This window comes from Neofelis nebulosa, chromosome 12 (assembly GCF_028018385.1).
Source record: "Neofelis nebulosa isolate mNeoNeb1 chromosome 12, mNeoNeb1.pri, whole genome shotgun sequence".
Classification (NCBI taxonomy): Eukaryota; Metazoa; Chordata; class Mammalia; order Carnivora; family Felidae; genus Neofelis; species Neofelis nebulosa.
The window spans coordinates 53,153,604-53,177,857 of NC_080793.1; the positions used below are offsets into that span (position 1 = coordinate 53,153,604).

At 38.1% G+C, this 24,254-nt stretch overlaps 1 protein-coding gene and 1 long non-coding RNA gene across 13 annotated transcripts in view; one reads left to right on the forward strand and one right to left on the reverse strand.

Annotated features, from left to right (window-relative positions):
* Positions 1–24,254, forward strand: part of BNC2 (basonuclin zinc finger protein 2) — a 441,927-nt gene that overhangs the window by 100,283 nt on the left and 317,390 nt on the right. The gene's annotated exons all lie outside the window — the stretch shown is intronic.
* The window catches only part of LOC131491864 (uncharacterized), a 43,036-nt gene that overhangs the window by 584 nt on the left and 18,198 nt on the right, over positions 1–24,254 (reverse strand). Inside the window, exons 3-4 of one of the 2 annotated variants that reach the window (XR_009251691.1) lie at positions 3,680–3,767; positions 2,506–2,573 (exon numbers count right to left, since the gene is read on the reverse strand). This is a non-coding gene — a long non-coding RNA (uncharacterized LOC131491864). Of the gene's footprint in view, positions 1–2,505; positions 2,574–3,679; positions 3,768–15,869; positions 16,355–24,254 lie in introns of those variants that run through there. The other variant, XR_009251690.1, reaches the window with a different exon arrangement.

Below are 24,254 nucleotides of genomic sequence, written 5' to 3' on the forward strand. Positions count from 1 at the left end.
TAAGACGAACAGGAAGTTTCTTCTAAGCACCTCAGCCTCTCCTGTGTACACTTGGTTAGTGCCACTGCGTGAGCCAGAATGCTTCAGTTATATGGTAGAGACGAGTCTCTTGTTTTCTGTCACTCTGAGTTGGCATTTTAAATCTTTTTAGAAAGTCCTTTTGACTGTTCTTTATTATTGTTGTTGTGCTCTGCCTTACCCCCTCCCCCCTTTTTTTTGATGGCATGACATGTGTGGTCTTCTTTTCTTGTCATAAATGAGGAGAGAATTTTAGTAGAGTAGGAAACCTTATGACCCAGAAAACATTTGCCTGAAGTGTTCCCATGTGAGCAATGGGCATGGGCATATACTAAAAGAGAGAGGAAAAAAAGGCTTTTTGTTGAGAGTGACAGGCAGACAGGACGAGCAAAGTTTAACTTAAATCCTTTCATTGATATTGGAAAGTCATAAGCCTTCATATGACACTGCCACATTCGACTCACTGTGTGATCTGGAGCTCTGTAGCTAGTACCGTAGTGTGTGTGTGTGTGTGTGTGTGTGTGTGTGTGTGTGTGTACAGTGTAAACATTTTATGAACTGCAGTGTCTGATCCATCCGTCTGTCTGGGCAAGAATGTCCCTTGATAGTAAAAAGAACAGCAATCAGGACAGAATTGGTCAATGCGGCATGTCTAATGGTAGGAAGATATTTGAAGGACTCGCTATAGACACAATAGTCTCTCTAAATAGCCTCTTTGCACCCGGAGTCTTATTGCAAACAGGTTCATTAAGGAGAGACATTCTGACACACAGCATCACAGTAATGAAAGTAGCTCTGTTTTTCTAATATTGTATCTTGCCACTTCAGTTATGCTGCTAGTACAAGATTTCCCTTGTGTTGTTGTATATTTCTCCAGAAAAAGAATCAGTCTTCATAGAATATACAATTATTTTGTACAGGAATGTATAACTCATACGTAAGATCCAGTCTTCCCTGTTTATGTGCACTAGTGCAAAAATAATTGGCAAACACATCTTCCAGACCAAAAGATTCCAGCACCTTCAATTTGTTGGGCTAGAAGATGTTGGACCAGAGTTATAATAAACTTAAAAAAAATGTGTAATGTTCAAAATGGGTTTGTGATCAATCATAAAAGAAAAAAAAATATTAGTACAGTTTCCCATGAGGTGTAATTTTTTTCCTAGGGTTTTAGCCAACTCCAGTATAGTATCTGTTCAAAGAGGGGGAAAATGCAAAAGGTTTTCATCCACCAAGCTTAACATATAACTACTATATGAAGACTTAAGCTATTGGATTTTCTGCCTGTTAATGTACAGCATGAACATTATGAACATGGAAAAAAAGGTTATATTGGTTTAAAAGTGGATATGGAAAATTTAATGTGCTCAAGTGGGAACAATGGCATATTAAAAAAAACACTCATGACACAGATCTAATAATTCACTTGCCCCTGTAGGAGAAGGGTATCAGCTCTGATACTGGCTCATAGTTTATTTTTATATATACCCCTGGTCCCTGCAGTATACCCGGTGTGTGGGTTCCAGAGAAAAGAAAGAAAATAATCTGTAGGGAAATCAGCCTGGAAACCTTTCATTAAATACATTGTACTTTGTATTGTGTCATTCACAGAATCTTCAAGAAATAAAGAAAGGAAAAACCTGTTATCAGTCTGCATATGTGAAATATTATATTTGAATACTATCATTTGTTTTAAGATTAAGGCAGAGGCTGCAGACATATTAGTTATTATTCACTTACACCTGGTAGATAATGCAACAGGGATTTAAAAATTCTTTTTCCATTTCTAGTCCCCACCTTCCTGCCTGCCTCCCTCCCTCCAGACAATGGCAAAGATACTACTTTAACTTAAAGCGGTGCTGGCTAAAATGTTTTCATGTTGGAAATGTTGCTTCTTTATAGAGGATTGGGGTGCTGAGGGTAATAAAATCAGTCTTAAAATTCTTGGGGGTGTTTATCTGTCATTTAGCAAAAGATACATTTCTAGGGAAAATTGGATAAAGTGTTAAATACATTCTTCCATGAGAAAAATACACACGCTAGGGGTGTAACTATGAATAGTGACACCTTTATCAAGTTGAATGTCCTTTGGAGTAAGCCTTTGTCTTGTCATTATAGTTCATGTATTGCTGTTGGTGGGCCTTTAAAATCTGTAAACGTCTTATCTTTTTTGCTGACTATTCATGCAGGATACGCTAGGCAAGCCAACTGTGACACATATTCTGCCTATACTTGTAGCTGTCTCTTGGACGAAAATGAACACACATCTTAAACCTAAACCTTGGGTGCCATATAACAGTATTTAACAGACTTCCAGAATAGCAGATATTAAGTTTGGTTTTGATTTTAGATACCTGGGAGCACATTGTCCTACACAGTCTGTTGAAAGATTTATTAATTCTGAGGTAGCTTGTGTTGAAAACGATATTTTAAGTATAGAGGGACATAAGCCTATCAGTCTCACCAGACTGATAACTTTTTTCATACCTGTTAGACTCAGTGCCACCTCTTGGCCTCAGGACAGATACAGCACATTCCACTCCAGATTAGGTCACCTTGCTCAGAAAAAAATATTGTATGAATTGGGGGAGGGATACAAAGCTTTTCAAGTGAATCAACCCCTGGGAGATTGGTTATCACAGTCACTGTGGGTAAGCTAATTTGGAGGTAGTTGTTCCAGTGTTCACGTGGATCATTTCAGTTTTGGCTCTTTTCCTCCAAGTGCCTGTCTTTTGAGTTCTTAAGCCATAGACCAAATTAATTTAAAGATGTTGATGTCATATAGTACTTACGATTTGGAAATACTTTCTGACTATGGATCATGAGGAAAGAAAAGTGTCTATTTTCAAGAGTGGATGACCTTTAGGGAGAGATTTCTTATTCCCACCATCTCTTTTTCACTTAAACAGAAGAGCATAACTAGCCCATCTCTGTCAACATTGAGGGTTGACCCTGATCTTTAAGTGACAGTGGATGGGCGTCCCTGGTCAACTCTCCCATATCTCTGGATGACCAGTCTGTCACATTCTGAGATCTGGAGCTCACCTTCTAGGTTTGACACAGTACTGTGTCAAGTGCCCTGCTGTTGAAGTGCTTCAGGAAGGAATGAGCTTTCTGTTTCTAGTCATGACTGTTGGGTCTAACATTTATTTGAGGGCAAGTAATTCATTGAGCAAACCGTTGGGCTGCATGCCCACCTGCAGCCCCTCTTTCCAGCTTCCTCCTTCTCAGGGGTTCCAGACTCAGGGATTTTTCCTAGAGCACTTCTTGGAGTCTGGAGATACCCTGCTGGGTGGTGTGCACTTCACAGCACCAGGGTTTTCTCAGGATCTCAGACAAGCTTGAATGGCAGTGAAGCTCTGTCCATGTTAACGTAGTAAGAGGTGGCACATTTGCTGCTAATTGAGTGCTTACTGCATCCTGCTCAGTGATTTACATGCATCATTGTTGAGTCTTCACATTAAGCTGGTGAAATGGAGACTACTTTTCTCCCATTTGCAGGTGGGGAAACTATGTCACTAGTAAGGGACAGCACTGGGATTTTCAGATCGAAGCCTGATGTTACTCTGAAGCCCATACCCCTTATTGTTGTACTGACATCACATCCTAAGCTGTGTGGCCTCCTTGAGCTCTGTTCCCCCTTCCCTTGGCTCTCACTCACTATAGAATGACTTCTTCCCAGTGCTTTGGGGCCAGTCTTCTCCTACTCAGGTGACTGTTAGTCCTTCCTGGAGTGAGCTGCATTTTCCCTATCAGCAAAACAAGGGAGAGTGATTCTCTTACTTAACCTGTTGTTGTAAATAGATAATGAGGTAATGTCTCTGAAAGCACATGTTACTTATTGGTCATCTTCTTTCTGTCAGGCACTGTACTAGAACCTCCAGTACAGCACTGACATGGACAGACACAGTCCCTGCAAGCCCTTGTAAAGCTTGCAGACCTCTGGACACCACAAGACACTGAAGCAAAAAGTTACAAAATATAACTGTGCACTGCATATTTAAACCATCCACAGATGTTAAACTGACTTCAAGTTTAAGTCATGGTCTGTACAGGTGCTGGACTTTTTCAGGGTCCTATTGGTAATTTTCAAAGAAAGCCCCTTGCTTTCTTTGGTGTCGCTTTTTTTTTTTTTTTTTTTTTTTTTTTTTACCTAAATCCTCTAACATTGTTCTCCAGAGTTCTGCCCTCTGCCTGCTTCTCAGCTTTCTTTTCCCCTTTCTCCTTCTCTCCTCTCTGTGCCCCATTTCTTAGTTCCCTACCTTTGCCTGTTCTTCTTTCTACCATGCTCTGATTTCTGAACCCAGTTTAAATTTAATCCTTCTTCAGATCCCACCTTGTCTTCACTGGCTTTAAGTCCTACCCCTCTTTTGATGAATATTTTTTTAAAACATTGAGCCCAATTTTACACTTATTTTTGCTTGTGTAGGCAATCTGCCTATTTCTCCAGTTAGAATGGAAGTTCTCTGAGGATAGGGGCCACTTCTTTGTCTCTCTAGTACCCATCCCAGGCACAAGTATGTTTTCAAATATTGAAGTAAATTTGATTTTCTCCTCTTCTTCTCTGAAACAGCTCATCCTTTTTTGTCTCTAGCATTTACTCTTCGTGTTAAGTTGGCCCGTTGAACCAAACACTACATATATCTCTCAACTCCTTTTTTCTAATTCTTAACTGTCTGCAGTGTCCTCATCCAGATTCCATTCCTTCCAGACACTCTCACAGCTCCCTATCAGTCACCATCTTCTAGGTAGGTGATCACCTTAGGAGAAGGTTCCCTGGTATCCCTGGTTACTGCCACTATTTGGTGTAAGTTCTTACCGACTTCCTTATCTAAATCACGTAACTGGTCTTGTCACCTCTTTCCCTGAACCAGTAATCCTTCCAAAACATAGATCTGATCATGTCAGATCTTAAATGCCTTTGATAGCTACTAAAGTATTTACTAGTGAAATGATACTTTGGGATTTTTAAATTATCCATTGGAGGAGGGGAGGTTAAGGGGGTATTAGGGGGAGTGTAGGTGAAATAAGACTGACCATGTCCTGATAATTGTTGAAGCTGATGGTGTGGCTTACACCACGTTGGTATATGTTTGAAAACTTCATTAATACAATTAAAAAATAAAACACAGAAAACTTTGTACAATATATAGATAATGTCTGAACTTCTTGGCAGAGCATGTAGTGCTCTCATACCTGTCTCCCCAGTGTCTCTTTTGGCTTCTGAGATCCCTCAACCCCATAGACTGACTCTGCAGCTCTCCCTGTCCTCAGCATTGATTAGAAAGCCTCAGCTCTATGAATAAATCCTCCCTTGACTACTTCATTAGCCTGATTGGGGTCTTCTCTCCTTTTTGCTTCCATATCCCTTTGAAAGACCATAAAAAGCCCATAATCTTGCTTCTTTGTGTATTGCTGTGCTGCTTACCCTCAACTCATCACTGAGGACTGCCCAAAGCAAGAAGGTTCCTTCCTACTGCCCCACTTCTAGTTTCAGGTCACCTGCTGCCTGCCTGTTGAGTGTTAGGCGCTTAATGAATGCTTGAGATAGAATCTAGTAGTTACTTCTGGCCTGTAACATGGGGAGAAGTCACCATCCAGCATTTGGGGCTAACTTTGGTAGTGGATTCCTTTCCTCTTCATTCCCAAGACCATCCCAGCCTCTTCCCAGGGAATGAAGTGTATATGCATATCCTTAAGAGGATGATAGGTAAACTGTACTGTACAAGTGCAAGGTACCCAAATGTTCATTAGCATGTCAAAATAAAACCCTTTGCCCAGATTTGACCAGCTTTTATCTCTTTTTAATTTGTGGCTTTTAAAATTGTCAGGCTCTACATTTAGACTTATGAGGTCTCCCTCCCTCTTTTTGGTCCGCTTCATAAAACTGGGTGAGGGAGTTGTCTTTGCCACCTATGCTTTGTGGCAGGACATCTTCAGCCAGCCTTCTGCCAGAGCCCATTCTAGAAGCCCTACGGCTAGGCTGTAAGATGAGCAGAAGAATAACCCTTTTATCAACCTTTACAATATATTTCACTTATTTCTGGCCACTTAATTATTCTAAACTCCAATACAACTGTGGAGCCCAGAGTTAAAAGTAGAAAATGTTTAAAAGATTTGAGAAATGAACTGATTTTTGTGGCCAGGAGAAGTGAAGACCAAGGTATGAGTTAATCACGGTTTCCAAACACATGAAATAATTTTACATGGAAGGTGGTGCCAGCTGTTAGCCATTTGAGTGAAAACAAACAAAAGGACTTAGGTTGCAGCTGGAGGGATTTTAGTTAGGTAGAAATTTTTCATTAAGTGGTTCTGGGTGGGAACTGGGTTCCCATCCCAGTAGATTGTTGATTTAGGTCCAGATTGGAGGGCAGTAAGGTGGATTTGAGGACTTTAAGCATCCTGAAAATTGGGCTTTGTGATTTAAAAAATCAGCAGCTGTGAATGCCCTCTGTGTGCAGTGCTTGTAGAATGAGGATTCCCTCCTTCCTCCCACCTTCCCCCAAGTTGAAAGAAATTAACCTCAATTAAAGAAAATAGTGATGGATGGCTACAGAGATAAATATGATATATCACACAGGAAAAACTACATTAAAAGAACATTAAAGTTGGGACAGAAAGCACTAAAAATGGAAAAATTCACAGTTAAGGTTGAAAACTGATATTGTTTACATCTCTGCTAATATGTAGACCTAACAGGACACATTAAGAAATTATGCTTTGAGTATGCTCTGTTATGCTAAGAAGTTAGTTTTTTGACTTAACACACTCAGCTTAATATACAGTTTCGTTGCCCAGCTTTAATTAAGGCATCGTCCATGAATGATTATAGCCCATGGAAAAAAACCTGTTACTTTTACCAGAAGAGTTTTGGTGTTTGTTTAAATATGAAGTTTTGGAGGGGGCCAGGTGGTGTTTCTGTGACTCTGTGCTTTGCTTTGCTTTTCCTTGTCTCTTCTTTTTTTTCTTTTCTTTTCTTTCAAGATTTTAAATATTTTATATTTATTTTAAGTCAAGCATGGGGCTTGACTTTACAACTCCAAGGTCAAGTCACATGTTCTACTGACTGAGTCAGTCAGGCACCCCAACTTTCTTTTTTTTTTTTAGTGTTTGTTTGTTTGTTTGTTTGTTTAATTTATTGGAGAGAAACAGAGTGTGAGCCGGGGAATGCAATGAGAGAGGGAGACACAGAATCCGAAGCAGGCTCCAGGCCCTGAGCTGTCAGCACAGAGCATGACGTGGGTATCAAATCCATGGACCGTGAGATCATGACCTGACCCAAAGTCGGCTGCTTAACCAACTGAGCCACCCAGGCACCCCTGGGCAAGCCTATTTTAGCTTTTCTAAAGTCAAGAATTTCTTTTGTAAAGCAATGAGGTTTTTTTTACTAAAATATTAATAATAACTTATGAACAGTTTTAATAATTTTGAGTGATATATATAATTTGTATGTATTGAAAACAAAATTTAGCTTTATCCCTTTGCTCTAGGAGTGGTTTTTTACTGCTCAAAAATAGATCTAAAATTTCGTTATGTATTTTTTAAACAAATTACTACATTGTAGCAGCCATAATCAGAATCAAATCCAGTCACATTTTTAATTTACATCACATTATGATACTAGAAAATCATCTTTCTGTAAAGCTCTTACCTAATAAGATTTATCTGCTTACTGTGGTTTTTTGTGTGTATGTACATGTGTGTTCACTGTACTCAAAGGGGTCTGGAATAGCATGGTTTCGATGTAGGGTATAGAGTAAATATTTGTGTAGGGTAGAGCTTGAAGAGTACAAAACTTAATCAGTCTTTAGCTTCTCCATCCCTTCCCCTGACTCCGAAGAGTTGCTACCTTTGCCTGTACTACGAACCAAAATAATAAAATACTACCTTCCAAAAACCCTAGTATGTATGCTAATGCTAAGTTTTATATGCTTCCTGAAGAGGATGAATCTCTCTCTCTCCCCGCCCCTCGCCCCCTCCTCTTCTTGCTTTCTCTTTCCATTTTGGGGGGAATTTAGAGTTCCATCATTGACCACAAGCTTATTTGTGGGATGGGACAGTGAAAATTAACTATTTCTGAAATCACTGAGCTATGAAGAACAAATTAAATTTAACAAATTTAGTTACTAAGTCTTAAAATTTTGTTTTTGATGCAGAAAGAGAATTTGCTTTTTATTAAAAAAGTGTATATAGGTAAATAAAATCATACCAACTTGTATAATCTACATTAATAAAATAGCAGATGGGTTAAAAGTGTTTCATTAGTAATTTTAAGGAAGGAAATATGAACCACAATTATTATAGAAGTTTTCTATTTTTCTTATTGAGTCAAATGAAATTGCCCTAAGTGAAATGATTATTAGCCAGTAGAATTTACTGCACACTGACCTGGGTAATATCAATTTGGGTTCATGACAGGGATATACTCATGGTCTCTTGTCACAGATTTTTAGGTTGATTTTCTTCCCAGATGAATGAGTTTTGTTTCCAGTTAATTAAAAGAAAAAGCTCAAGAAGCTAAACATTCAGAGAGAGAGAGAGAGTTAGTTGAAAATAAAAAATGAAACCACTTTCTGGTGGTTTCTTTAGGACACCATGCAGTCTCTGTTTCTTAGTACAGAAAATAAAACCTGTAAGCCTATTTGGGGTTTTAAATGTGATATAAATGTAACGTATCATCATAAGTATGCAAACGTGTCTTAAAACACGGTTTTGTATGGAAGCAATTACTGGCAGTGAGTGAGCTACACACCCCAAGAATGGGTTGGGGCCAAATAATCGAAGGTTTCTAAACAATTACTTTTGTGTGGGTGGGAGAGCAAGGTTAACTTTATTAGGAATTAATCCTAGCTCTTTACTTCTGATCACATACTTGGTAACCCAAATAAATAAGAGATTTCATGTTAGGAATAGGTTATTTTTTTTCTCTTGGTAAAGTCTTCCAGTGAGGAGTGATTAGTTTTTGTAGAAGGAGGACATGATGTATGTAAATATGAACATGACCAAATGCATGTACAGTTTTGCAGTTTTCAAACTTTGGGCCTTGTAATGGTTAAAGATATTGCTGCCTTTGTGACGTGATACTTGAGCATTCTTTAGCTGGGTGTGTTGTGTTCATCTTTAACAGATTTAATGGGAACTATGAAGGTTAGATCTTATCATCTGGAAGTAACAGGCTCTGCAGTTTTCTCCCAACTCACCACTAGCTTGGAAAAGACCCTGGTGACAGGTGTCTCCTTTCTGTTCTCTTCATCCCGTGTGTTTTGTTCTCTATAATTATGAAGTTATCAAGGTGATTTTGAAGTGATTATGAAGTTATCAAGGTGATTTTGCATTGTAATATTTGAGTGGGTGGCATGGATCTTTTTATTTATTTCATTTTTAAATTAAAGAAATTTGGATCTTAAAAATTAAAGTGAAGAAACTTAATTTTTATAAAAATGATTTTGTCTGCCAACCAATTCTCTGGAGCCCTTTGGACCTCAGTGATACTAAGTTTAGACAGATCTCTTTTCTCAGGCCAGTGTCATCATAGCTCCCAAGCCAGAGAGCTGTTTTGGGATAGGCCACAGGTTGAGCAGCCAGCTAAGCAGCAAAGGGACTAGCAGCCCCTTTAACTGTTATCAGAACACTGTATTGACGAGTGAGGCTTGGTCAAGTTACTTAACCTTTCTTCCTTGATTTTCTATTATGTAGACTAGAAATGATAATATCTGACTTTGATCTCATAGGGATGCTTCAATCCATTAAAGTCATTAAAGCACTTTAAGGTATAAGGCACTAGATATAAGGCATCTTCATTATTGTTATCACTACTGTTATTGCATTACGGTGCCATATACAAAGCGGGGCTTTTTTAATGCTAGAGTCTCAGAATGAGCTCTATGGATTTAGTAGTTGGCAGGGGACATTAAGAGGTCAGGTTACCTGTCTTCCTACTCTTGAGGCCAGTTTCTGTTCCTCACTGCTTCTGTTAGTTTGTAAGCAAAAAGCAAACTATATTATTTGCTTGAAAATTGAAAAAGAAAATTGAGGGAAATGGGAGATGGCTGTAGTCTACCTTGAATTATTTTTCCTAGGAGCTGCTGTTGGTATGGAGCTTCCCAGAGTGTATACTCTGTTGGTTCCCTTTCTGTGGCTTGCATATTCAAGAGTTTTAAAGGGGGTCGTGGGCTTTTTGATGCATCCTCATTTACAACTTTCATTCTGTTGTTTTTGTTTGTTTGTTTGTTTGTTTTAGAATACCATTTCTCTAAGGAAGAAGAAAGGTTGAGGGTAGGGTGTTTAAAGATCTTTGAATGTTTTTGAGTAGTGTTTAAAGGCATTTTTTACAAGATGATTATGTTTCCTAGATCAGCCCCTTCTGGCATTTTGTCTTGAATTCTTCCTCACACCTCATATAATATTCCAGAAGGAGATGCACTTCCATATGGCCTTGGCTGGCACCAACTTGATGATGTCCTTCAGAAAATAGAAGATCAACTCTCCTCTCCCAGAGTGAAGTTTGCTTCCTGGAGTGCAGGTTCTTTGGATCTTAAGGTGTTACTTTTCTAAAATAATCTACCCTGTCCTTTGTCTTAATTTTATGAAACTAATGAGGGTGACTATATTGATTCTTCTTGGTTAAGAGATTTTGCTACCTTCTATGTTTATTCTTTTTAATTTTTGATACATACTCTTGAGGACAATGATGTATTTTGCTTCTACTACCTTGTTTCTGGACTGAATATTCTTGTGCAACGTACGCATGTAACTTGATGACATGTCCAGTTTGTAAAGCACTTGTTCTTCAAATATAGTGCTTTGTAGCTAGATGAAGCATAAGAGAGCTAAGTGCTGTGGTGTTAAATACAAGGTAATCCTGTTCATCAAAAAAAGCTTTACAAGGGAGCCTACAGAAACAACTGCAAGTACTAAAGAATTAAGAAGTGCTGAAATAAATATGGATGGGTCAAAACAATTCATCGTTTATTTGGTTTTCTAACTTTTCTTCATTTACTAGAATCCTAAAGTTACAAAGCATATTGCTTTTAAATATGAGTAGAGTGATAGGCTTTTCCAAGTCTCCTCTGTCCCCCAAGTATTTAGTGTGTAACAGTGGAATTTCTGGTATTGATTTGTTTGTATGGAAAATCTTAATGAGATCATAGTTTTGTATTTAAAGAATCACTTTTGGGGACCAGGAGTAAGAATACAATTACATGAAATTGGGATTGTTGTGGAAAATGAGGGACATGTGGTATAATACTAGTTTTTCAGAATCAAGAGTAAAATAAGTGAAATTCCTTTTAAACTGAAGCTAGCTATTGCTACCTCTATACCTGAAATATTTTCTTCTTCTTTATCTATTTATACCCACATGTGAAAATTCTTAGGTGTGGATCATGGCTGACAAAACTTTTATGTTCAATATTACCTATTTTTTTAAAGAGATATGCAGCACCCATTATTTTTCCTTTAGCTGTTTCCTTCCTTCCCAAATTTCGTATCATAATTTCATCTTCCATCCGACTCTAAATAGAATTTAAAGTAATTTGCTATGCCACCTTTTCCTTTGTGGTTAAATACACCTCCTAGGGAGTTCACAAATGACCTAAATGGACTAATGTGATTTTTATATATTTCCTGAGTAGTCAAACTGGGTCATCCTTGGAGATGCCCCAGAACTGGTGGGGCTGTAGGAGTGGATGGGCATGAAGCAGATAGTTCTGTGGTTATCAGGGATTCCCTAGTATTCATATGCCTATAGTTGATAGCCAGGGTTGGGTTCATCTTGATATGTACTGTTACTCAACCATTTTTTCCACTATTAGGGCCTAAGGAGCCTTTTTAGACATTGTGTCCTAATCTTTGTCCTCTCCCCACTCCCACTACTCATAAAATCCTAATGAATATGATTTTGTTGGGTAGGGTAGAACTCTGGAGGACCATAAACTACTGCAATATCTATAATATTTTTCTTCTGTTGAGAATGCATGATTTAGGACCACAACTTGGATGTACATTTTTTCCCTCCTTTATTGAGCTATAATTGACTTATATAATTTTAAGGTGTACAATGTACTAATTTATTACAGGTATATATTGAGAAATGAATACCACAGTAAGGTTAAACAGATAATTAGCTTTGTGTATATGTGTGTGTATGTGTAGAATGTACAGATTATTTAACAACTTGGCTATTTATATTCTAGCCAATGGTGAGTACGTTTTTGGAGACTCAGTAGTGAGTACAGCTATGGTAGTTTGGTGGTAATTACTAGTCACCTTGAGAGGTTACATTCAATTTGTCTTTTCAGCCTTAGTTTTAATATGAAGATGAGTACTTGGTGGTATGCGTAGATAGGCTTTGTTAGGACATTCTCCTGTCCTGCCTTCCCCCCCATTTACACATTTTTCTTGTTACAAAAGTAGTACATTTTCATTGCAAATGAAATTCAGAAGATACTTAGCTCATAGAATTTCTTCAAAAATGGAGCTGTTTTATTATGGTTTTGTACTTCTAGTTTTATATGTGATTATGGAATGCTTTCACAGATTTAAAAATGGAACAATAAAACTGAATTATGTATAAATATCATGGTTAAGAATGGTTGTTCTCCTGATGATTTGTTTTCAAGCTGTGTTTATTAGTATTTGATTCACATTGATACTGGTAATTCCTTTTCAGTTTGAAACCATACTTACATTCTATCAAAATGATAGGGTTTCAGAGGAAAAAAATTAGGAAAAAATCTGATGGTTTTTCTGGCCCTGAAGTCTTAGAAATAACTATATTTTTCCATTGAAATCCTTTTTAACATCTATACAGAAAACACACCCTGAGTAAAATAAGCTTCAGGTGTGGTCCTTGACTTCTCTCTGAAAAAAAAAAAAACCTTTTCATAACCAAGTACAAAATAATATTAAAGGCAGTTAACTAAATAAGTCTCAATTCCAACTAAGATTCTTGCATGAAAATTACATCTTCTGTATTATTGAAGTGTGAGATTATAGCCAGCTGTGGTAACCTATAATCCATTTCTCTACATTGCTTTTTGGTGTGAACTGAAAACTATTATCATGAAGTGAAGTCTTATAACCCATTTTAGTTGATTCAGTTTCCTGGAATTTATCACTAATATAATCAGAACACATTCCCTTAGGAATTTGTGTTTATACCAAAAACATACACTCCGACCCTGGAATATTTTTCTTCTTCCCCCCATTCAAATGAAAGATAAATAGTATTTTTTTAAAAAAGGTATATTTGTTACATCTGTAAGTGTAAGTAAAACCAATAGATTCATTAAAGATTCTGATTATGATAATAAAATTCATTGATAGATTTTGCTTCAGTTGCATATTAAATTAGCAGATGTCACATACTGGGCAATTAGAAATGCTATTAATTCTCAGGTAGGAATACTAACTTGAAAATTTCAGATGACTTTTGTGCAAAATAATGGCAGAATAATGCCCCCCTGCCCCCACCACCATGTCCAACTGTTAAGAAATTGTGAATGTTACCTGCAAGGGACAGTTAAAGGGTTAAAGACCTTGAGATAGGGATTGCATCCTGGATTACCCTGGTGGACGCAGTCATCACATGAATCATTAAAAGAGTCTTAACTTGCTGTGGTCAGAGATGTAGAGGTGACTATACAGGAATGGCCAGATAGATACATTGCTGGCTTTGAAGATGGGGGAAGGAGGCCTCCCTGAGCTCAAGGAATGAAGTACCCTGGAGCCTCCAGAAAGGAACGAAACCCTACTAGCATTTTTATTTTAGTCCATGGAGTCTTGTGTTGGGCTACTGACCAACAGAATTGTAAAAAAGTAAGTTTTTGTTTTTTAAGTCACTATAAAGTAGTGGTAATTTATTATGACCACCATCGAAAGCTATCATTCCAATCTTTATGCTTATAATTTATTGAATAAAATTATTACTGAAATCTGAAAACTGTGAAGGAACAAAAGCTATTTGGTAACATGGATAATACTGACCAATTTGTAGGACTTCCTTATATATGGATTGGTACAATTCCAATTCATTTTGCTTTTTTTTTTTTTTTTTTTTTCTTTGAGAGAGCATGTGCGTGTGTGAGCTGGGGAGGGGCAGGGAGAGAGAGAGAGAGAGAGAGAGAGAGAAAATCTTAAGCAGGCTCCACATCCAGGGCAGAGCCCAACAAACTACATGGGGCTTGGTCTCATGACTCTGAGATCATGACCTGAGCCAACGAGTCCTACACTTAACCAACTGAGCAAACCAGGTGCCACAGTTCATTTTGCTCTTAAATAACAATGAATTGTTTGTCTTTGCAACTGTTATTTTTTTTCTAGTGCTATAATTGTATGAGGACATACAGTAGACATTCAGTAAATGTTCAGAACAGTAAAATTACATGGTCAAAATTTGCATTAGTTGTTAACGTTGGAGTTTGAGAAAGGGGCTTGAAGAAAACTAGGAATACAAATGCTTGTGTTAGGTTTGAAGAAATGTCTCCAGGCTTTTGATAAATGCACCTCACATTTCTGTCTCGTTTGACAATTGTCAAGGAATTATTTAAGGGCTTATTGGAGTCAAATCCCAGGGTATACCAGGGTTCATTTCTGTCTTGATAAACGGGCCCCAGTGGTAGCCAGGTTACAGTGGCTGTGAGGAGCCTTAATCTTTCAGATAATGGTTTTTTATTAAATTAGTTGTAAAATGACAAGTTTTAAGATATAGCAAGAGATTTAAGATCAACATAAATGCATACAATAAAACAGGAAAACCTACATACTTTTATTTATTTATTTTTTAATATTTTGAGAGAGAACAAGCATGAGCTGATGAAGGGCAAACAGAGAGAAGGAGAGAGAGAGAATCCCAAGCAAGCTCTTGCTGTCAGTGCAGAGCCCAATGTGGGGGCATGAACTCATGAACTATGAGATCACAGCTTGAGCTGAAATCAAGAGATGCTTAACTGACTGAACCACCCAGGCACCCCGACCTACATACTTCTTAATTGCTTTTAAGCTGCTTCTCTACTTTCACTGGCTAATATGTTAGGATATTCAGTCAGAAATATTTGTTGTAGCTGCACTGGGAATATAGGTCTGCCATGATAGTGCTTGTTGACCCATAGGGAAGTTAGACCTTAAATAATTACAAGTGCTGAGAATAAGGACAGGGTGCTATAGGAAGAGATAATAACCTACTCTAGTCCAGGTAAAGAAACCGTCTCTGAGGGCATCTCTGCAGGTTCAGGAAGGAGAAAAGGAAAGGGATTAAAGCAATGAGAGAATGCTGGGGCACACAGAAAATCTGGGTCATTGTGAAGGGTCAAAAGATAGAGATGCATAGGTTGGCAGATGTCAGATCTTGTAGGGTCCTGTTAAAGGATTTTGGAAAAATCAGCTATAATTTGGAGGAGAATGGTTTGGATGGGAGAAAAAGTAAATTCAAGAGAAGCTGAGGTTGGAGTCTATTTTAACTATCAAAAGATGTAGTCTGTTCTAGGGTGGTAGACATGGGGATGGAGAGTAGATGGATCCAGAGATTATTTAGGAGATAAACTAGAAGCCATTTGGAGATTGCATGTGAGTTTTCAGAGGGGGTGGGGAGAGATTGTCATGGAACTAAAATAATCCTGCCAACAAAAAGGACACCTTATTGACTTACAAGAGAGAGAAAGAACACAATTTATTATTGAGTAGACATTAACAGATTTACATGCATGTAGGATAACACAAAGTGACTTATAAAGTTGGGACAAAATCTCACAGTTTGTATACACCAAAGCAGAACACAGTACATCACTGTCTCATCTTCTCGAGAGAAAAGGAGCTTCTCCTTGTGAGAGTGTTCTGTACATGTCGTTAGAAACACTTGAGCTAATTCTAGTGGTTTGTTTTTACATATTGAGGTGATCTGGCATGTGACCTTGGAGATATCTCTGCAATGAAAACTGGAGAGTGGACTTAATCCCTAGAGATTTACCTCTGTTCTAATGGTTAATGTAAAGACTGAGATTCACTATAGCTCCAAGAAAATGCTGTTAAGAAAATGGGAAAAGATAAAATAGTCCATCCCTTTGGACTTTGTAAATGGAAAAAAATTATTTTCCAAGGACTCAGTGGTCAATGGTGCTATTTAATAAGCTCAATTCTGGAGAAGGAGCAAATTTGAGGAGTCCTAGGGCAGCCCTTGTGGAAGTTCCTTTTGAAGTTCCTGTTAGGCATTCTCTTGGAAATGACAGGTAGACAGTTGAGTACGTTTGCAGTGTAGAAGAGCAGTCTAAGCTGAAGGTAGGGATTTTGGTGGCCATCAAAGTTCAGTTGATAACTTAAGCCTGGGAGTACACTGGATTGCCTAGAGAAATGGGAGGTTGGGTGAGGAAGAAAAGAGGAAGTCCTGTCTTTTCTTGTATAATCATGGAGTTAACATAAGTAGATTACCCTAAAAGATTACCTCTGAAGACCTAATCGTAGCAATGGTCAACATTCTCATTTTTTGTTTACTTTTTCTAGGGAATGTAGCTGAAAATTTAGGTCACACGCTCTTATAACCTAGAATTTTGCTCTTATTTTTACTTATTTTTGAGAGAGAGAGAGAGAGAGAAAGAGAGAGTGAGTGCAAGCAGGGGAAGGGCAAAGAGAGCAGGCAGAGGACCTGAAGTGGGCACTGTGCTGATAGGAGAGAGCCTGATATGAGGCTTGCACTGACGAACTGTGAGATCATGACCTGAGCTGAAGTCAGATGTTTAACTGACTGAACCACCCAGGCATCCCTAGAATTCTGCCTTTTTTTTTTTTTCTCAACGTTTTTAATTTATTTTTGGGACAGAGAGAGACAGAGCATGAACGGGGGAGGGGCAGAGAGAGAGGGAGACACAGAATCGGAAACAGGCTCCAGGCTCCGAGCCATCAGCCCAGAGCCTGACGCGGGGCTCGAACTCACGGACCGTGAGATCGTGACCTGGCTGAAGTCGGACGCTTAACCGACTGCGCCACCCAGGCGCCCCAGAATTCTGCCTTTTTATACATTGTACATTCTCTTCCAGTTTCTTAGGTCTCCTCTTTACTCCTTTTCCTGCGCCCCTGTATATTCTGAACCACCCTCTCCTTTTGGGCCAGTGTGCTTTTGCATGCTGTCTTTGTCTCTCTTTTTGAACTGTTGCTTATTTGGAAATGTTTTCAGTTTCCACATGTAACTTTTAGATGTTTATTCCCTTTCACGGAGTGAGGTATACTTTTACTGTTCATTCATTGGGTCTGGTATGTGCCAGGTCTTGAGGCCACAGCACAGATCTTTGCTCTCTCATGAGGGTGGGTGAAATGAAGAGAATGGCTTTTGTGCAGACGGAAATAGGATGAAGGGAGAACTTGTCTTGTTGGGAAGACATACAGCTGATCCTTGAATAACGTGGTTTGGACCTTGCAGGTTCACTTACATGCACATTTGTTTTGATAAATCAGCGTTGTGAATGTATTTTTTCTTATGATTTTCTTAATAACATTTTCTTTTCTCTAGCTTAGTAATATTTTCTTTATTGTAAGGATACAGTATTTAATATATATAACATACAAAATATGTGTTGACTTTTTATGTTATTGGGAAGGCTTCTGGTCAATAGTAGTGTAGTTTGGGAAGAGTCAGAATTTATACACAGATTTTCTACTGCAAGGAGAGTGGAGCAGTCGGCATCTATAACCCCCACATTGTTCAAGGGTAGACTGTATGTGACGATGGAACCCAAGTGCTTCTTGGGTAGATGCATTTAATAATGCTCTCAGTGAAGTAGTTGTTGCATATTGAAAAAGAGTGTTTTTTTTTTTTTTTGGTACCTGTAATGGAAGGCAAATTGGAAAATGAAATACAGGGGAAAATATTCTATTAATATTTGCAAAAATATTTTGATCTAGACTAAAATAGAGACCATTTTTGCCCATTTATCTTATTGGACAGCTCGGTTTATAAGTATGTTGTGTTGGGGGCAACTTTCCTGAATAGCATATTGGTAAATCCTGTACTCGTTGGAAAAGGCAGTGGTTCCTTATTGAGAGATACTTTTGCCACCTGGGGTTTGGCAAATAGAAAAACAGGTGGAGGTGGCATTCAGGGACATGTTTTTATTTTATGAAGGGTAGTGGCTGTGAACTGAAATACAAACACAAACAAGAGTGGGCAGTGATGACTTAGACAAAGATTTTTACCAACTGTCAGCATGAGATATTCAGTAGACTAACTGTTTTAATGGATTTATCTTAGACAGTTTTTCTGCTATGAAAGTGTCGGTTAATAATTCACCCTTCCTTAGAGGCTGAGGAAGCAATCACATGCTGTAAGCCGGCACTTTGGGGCCTGTCGTTTTGCTGGAGCTCATCTTGGCCGGAGCGCTGTGCCTTGTTGGTTGTGACACAAGTGCCAAGTGTCTGCACTTTGACAAATGGAGGCTTGGGAGATCTAAATAAGGGACGGTTAGAGTGATTCACTTCAAGTGGCATCTGGAGTAATGGATTACTGTAACTATTCATCTCCACATCGAGAAGAATAGAGCTATATATATTTTCCAAAAAGTTTATTTTGAAGTAGGGTGGTGTTCTATATGGGGGAGAGTGTGGTAGTGGGAAGACATTATTTTCTATGGAATATTTGTGAAGCTTTAGAGAAGGGGCAAACTGGACTTACTGATTGATACCTTGGATGTGTTTTTATTGTCTAGCTAAGTATTGGATGCAGATGTACCTGTAAGACTTACCCTTTGGCAGTGTGAATGTTAAGGTTAGAAACTTTGAGCCTATTACCCATACGAATTGCCACACAATTCGTTTTGATGCAATAGTGAACATAACTCCACTGCAGATTTAAGTACTATTTATGTGAATTTTATTTCCCTATTTAGTCACTGAATCATATTGTGGTGTTGGCATGGTAAGTTTTGTAATTTGCTTTCTTGTGTGAAGAGTGCTTTTCTTCTACCGAATGTTCACTTCTGCATACTTTTTTAGTTAGGCATTATGTCATTACAAAGATTTACAGTTATTTAATAATGATTTATTGTAGTAATTTATTCTGCCAGCTGTGGTACATTTTCAGTGGAATTTGTAAATCAGATTTATATAGAAATTTACCAGGACATGCATTTCAGGATTTAATAAAACATACTCTTAAAATCTTTCCAAGTAGGTACTTTTATGCTAACACATTTGGGTTTAAGCTTTACTTTAACAACCTCTGTTAATGTTCAAACTCTGCTGTGTCTGTCCCACAACCATTGAAAGAGGAGTCTGTGAGATCTGTTAAAATAAAGTACATAGTTTCAGATCATCCACTTTGCTTCCTGACCATTAGTGTCATATAATATTTGACCTGGGGTGTTCATGATGTTAAGGGACAAGGAAACTTCCTGACATTAGGCTCTCTGCAGTTCCATACATTTTAATCACGATTACAATGTATATGCAGAATCATAACAGAGAGTGGATCTAGTAGGTTATGTTCACGTCGAAGTGTTCAGTGTCAGATTTTCTCCCCCTGTTTCAGAGCTCACTGGCCACTGACCATGTGGAAGACATTTAGCTTTGGCAGACTTGCCAGCTCACACTCCTCCTGCAACGTCTTTGTTATGGTTCAGATATGGCAAGATATTAGGCTTTCTTTTTTCTTTCTCTTTTTAAAAAAGATCGTTGAGAGTTGGTTTACTTGATGGTATGGATGTGTTTCGAGAAGGATAGGAAAGAAGGAAAGTGTACAGATTACTTTATGACTTGTAATTTTTTTCAACCTGGTGATTTGAGAGGCTGTCTTTGAAATGCATGATTGCCAAGTAATTTGTAAAAATGACTTGTTCTCTGAGACTACATGAGAATTTTAGTTCTAAGATGAAACTGCTAATTCACAGCTTCAGTCAGCTGGTTATTTTGTCTCCAGCAGCATGAAACATCTCATTTGACTTACTGCTGCCCCCCAAACACATTGACTTCATCGATCAGTTGTTTTAATATTGTGAAGACACAGTCTTTAATGTGCCTGGAAGCTGCAATTTCAGGTGATACTTAATTGTATTTAAAGCAGTACACTTGGCACTATCTATCTAAGATGGAAGTGCATTCATTTGAAAACACCGCACCCTCCTATTTTTCCTAGTAGTTTGTATTTGTTTATCACGTTCAGGCATGAGTTAAACAGAATGTAACAAAACAAAAAGAGCCAAAACAACTTAACCTCTGAAATGTTAATTCCTTTCCATTTAGGGTTTTTGTTTGTTTTTTGTTTTATTGTGGTGTGGTTTTTTTTCCCCCAACAAAATGTGACAAAATAAAAAGTTTGTCATCTGTTGTCTTATTTCTTAAAAGATCTAATTTTTAAAAATTCTTAGAAATACCACACAGCAGTTAATAACTTGTTTTCATATAAACATGTGTCATAGTACATTAAAATTAGATCTTTTAGTGATCTCCTCAGACTAGAAACAATCTTAACATAAATTCATTAAAAAAATATGTAGAGGGGCGCCTGGGTGGCGTAGTCGGTTAAGCGTCCGACTTCAGCCAGGTCACGATCTCGCGGTCCGTGAGTTCGAGCCCCGCGTCAGGCTCTGGGCTGATGGCTCGGAGCCTGGAGCCTGTTTCCGATTCTGTGTCTCCCTGTCTCTCTGCCCCTCCCCTATTCATGCTCTGTCTCTCTCTGTCCCAAAAATAAATAAAAAACGTTGAAAAAAAAATTAAAAAAAAATATATACATATACACACATACATAGTATGGTGCTTGGGAGTTACTCTTGATTGAGTTAATATTTCTAGAAAAATGATTTTTCTGTGATTACTTGTATGCTGTCTGGACAAATGATCCTTAGTATTTGATATTTATTTATCTTCATTTTGAGAAAAATAAATCTATAGTACAAGGGAAACTAAGAGATAGGGGGATGTCTGGAAAGAGAACAGAAATGGACTTTCCTTGAGAGATTTCATTGCTGATCTCCTAGATGTGCTGCATTTTCCTTGAAGGCAGTTGCCACTTTTATGCTAAAGAGACGTCAGAGGAAGATTGAGCTCTGCTCTTTCTCACAGAGCACTGCAGTGCTCACAATGTACTAGGTATCTTTACCAAGTTTAAATGCAAAGGGAAAGAATATTTTACCAGTGAGTTCATAGTTCTGGATTTAGTTTTGACCTCATCAGTGTTTTAAACTTTTTCTTTTGGGGTTACCTGAGAAAACTTTAAAAATGATAACAAATTGGAACTTAAGAAGGCTCATAGTTCAGGGATGGCAAATATGTTTCATCTTGTGGGTGAATTTTGACTGGAGGGGAGTGCTTTGAGAGGGTGAGGTGGGTGAGGGGGATAAAAATGTTTTGTCCTCAATTAGCAATGCTTGCCATAGCTACTGAGTTAACAGTCAATGGAATCGTGGCCTGAATTTCACTCCCTAGTATATAAACCCCTGAAAGTTACTGTAATTCTTCATTTATTCATCATGTGTTCATACATTCAACCAATCTTAAACATCCCTGAATATAAGGCAGTTTGCCAAACATGGTAAGAATGTAGAAGTGGAACAGATGTGAATTTAAGTCTTAATGGGTGGGAGCCTTACTTGTTCATTAACAAAAATGTGAAATGTGGTAGGCAGCAATTTTGGAGAGACTATTATGGTCCAAATCAGAAATACTGAGTTCTAAGCAAGAGGGGTATTCAGTTGCAGAAATCTGGCAGTTTCTAAAGCTTCTTTGAGAGATAACTTATATTTACTGATTAGGTATGCTGGCATTCTGGAGGGATACCCATGCCCATTTGTCATGGATAGATGATTGCCTTGTCAAATGTATAGCCTCTATGTGACATTTTGATAGTGAAAGGCAAATGTAGAGGTGCTATAAGGGAAATATCAGTCTGTAGGTGAGTGGTGACACCATATGCTGTTGGATGAGATGCGAACCAGAAATACATGGTAGAATCAAGGATAGAGCATAATTTTAGTGTTTACGCATTTAATAACTTCCAAATATCTTTAGGTAGAAATATTTTAACTCTATAGTACATATATGTGCAAAATACCAAATTATATATAATGCATAGATTAAGTATTAGTCTTAGGAGGTCCCTCCACCATTTTTTAACTGGAAGTCTTCAAATTATCTGACTCCTTCTTTTCTCTGAAAGTTGAAATTTATTAAGCATCGATTTTAAGATTTTTTAAAAAACAAAACAACTAAATTGTGTTTTTGTTTCTCACTGTCACTCAGTTTAGGTCTTCATATTCTGTGATGTGCTGACCATTTTCTTTTAGTGTTCCACTATAGGGTCAAGTGTAGTGTAAACAGATACAAAACCTACAAACTTTCTTGCCCTTGGAACTTACATTCTTGAATACAACACAAATCTCCTGATTGAATTATCTCAGCCTCTGAACTTTCTCTTTTCTGATACCTCTTGCATACTATACTGTTCTTAGACAAAAGAAAACTTCTATTATTTAACTTTTCTGTTCAGGAACGTAAAGCCTCAATTTCAAGGCCTCTGTAGCATGCCTGTGTATTTTCTTTCTAAACTCCTCACTTTCTAACATTGTTCATCTACCTAAGGAATGGTGCCTTTTTTTTTTTTTTTTTTTAGTTTATTTAAATAAATAAATAAATAAATGAGTGAACAGAGCAGGGCCAGATAGAGTGGGAGAGAGAAAGAATCCTAAGCAGTTTCCCTTCTGCCGGCACAGAGCCAGATGCGGGGCTTGAACTCATGAACCGTGAGATCATCACCTGAGCTGAAATCAAGACTTGGACGCTTAACCGACTAGCCCCCCAGCCGCCCCAAACAGTACTTTCTTACCCTTACTTTTATTCATGCTTCTCTACTAATTTGGAATGTTCTGTTTGACTTTTGATATTCTCCTTAGCCCAAGAAACTCAACTCCTATCCTTTGCTTGACCAAATTATGCTCTTGGAAGCATTGTAGCTAATAACGCAAGTACTGATTTGTGGCACTTCTGCTTTGGTAAGAGAGAGCAGTTATTTATGTTTTATAAATACTCATCGGCTTATGTGTGATCTTACCAACTACACTATAAGTCAGGTGAAATTAAAAGACTTTTGTCTTCCGGGGCGCCTGGGTGGCGCAGTCGGTTACGCGTCCGACTTCAGCCAGGTCACGATCTCGCGGTCCGTGAGTTCGAGCCCTGCGTCGGGCTCTGGGCTGACGGCTCAGAGCCTGGAGCCTGTTTCCGATTCTGTGTCTCCCTCTCTCTCTGCCCCTCCCCCGTTCATGCTCTGTCTCTCTCTGTCCCAAAAATAAATAAAAAACGTTGAAAAAAAAATTTAAAAAAAAAAAAAAAAAAAAAAAAGACTTTTGTCTTCCATATTAAAACCTTAAAAATATTAGCACAGTTGAGAACCAGGAAAAGCAGTGCTTTTGAGTATCCTGAAGAGATGCAACAATGCATTCAAGCTTAGATATCAAACTTCTAAGAAAGTCATTTCCCCTACATTTTGCTTAGAATTTGAAAATGCTAAAACCATTTTTTGTTTTCTTAATTGCTAATACATAAAAATTGCCAGAAGTGAGAAAAGAGTACATAAGTGTGTACAGAGAAATAGATCTCCCATTCCTACTCAGAAGTAATTTCTATTTACCAGATTTTTAAAAGTATTTCCAGGGGCATCTGGGTGGCTCAGTTGGTTAAGCATCTGACTTTGATCTTATGGTTCTTGGGTTTGAGCACCACATCCAACTCTTTGCTTACAGCTCAGAGCCAGGAGCCTGCTTTGGATTCTGTGTCTGTCTCTCTGTTCTTCCCCCACTCGTGTTCTGTCTCTCTTTGTGTCTCAAAAATAAATAAAACATTAAAAAATAAAGAAAGGTATTTTCAGAAATAGCTTAGTCTAAATATAGAAGTATTTATTACCCCTTCCTTAAGTTTTCTCTTTTTTTTTTGTAATGTTTATTTATTTATTTATTTATTTATTTATTTATTTAATTTTTTTTCAACGTTTTTTATTTATTTTTGGGACAGAGAGAGACAGAGCATGAATGGGGGAGGGGCAGAGAGAGAGGGAGACACAGAATCGGAAACAGGCTCCAGGCTCCGAGCCATCAGCCCAGAGCCTGACGCGGGGCTCGAACTCACGGACCGCGAGATCGTGACCTGGCTGAAGTCGGACGCTTAACCGACTGCGCCACCCAGGCGCCCCAATATTTATTTATTTTGAGAGAGAGTGAGTATGAGTAGGGGAGGCATTGAGAGAGAAGAGAGAGGGAATCCCAAGCAGG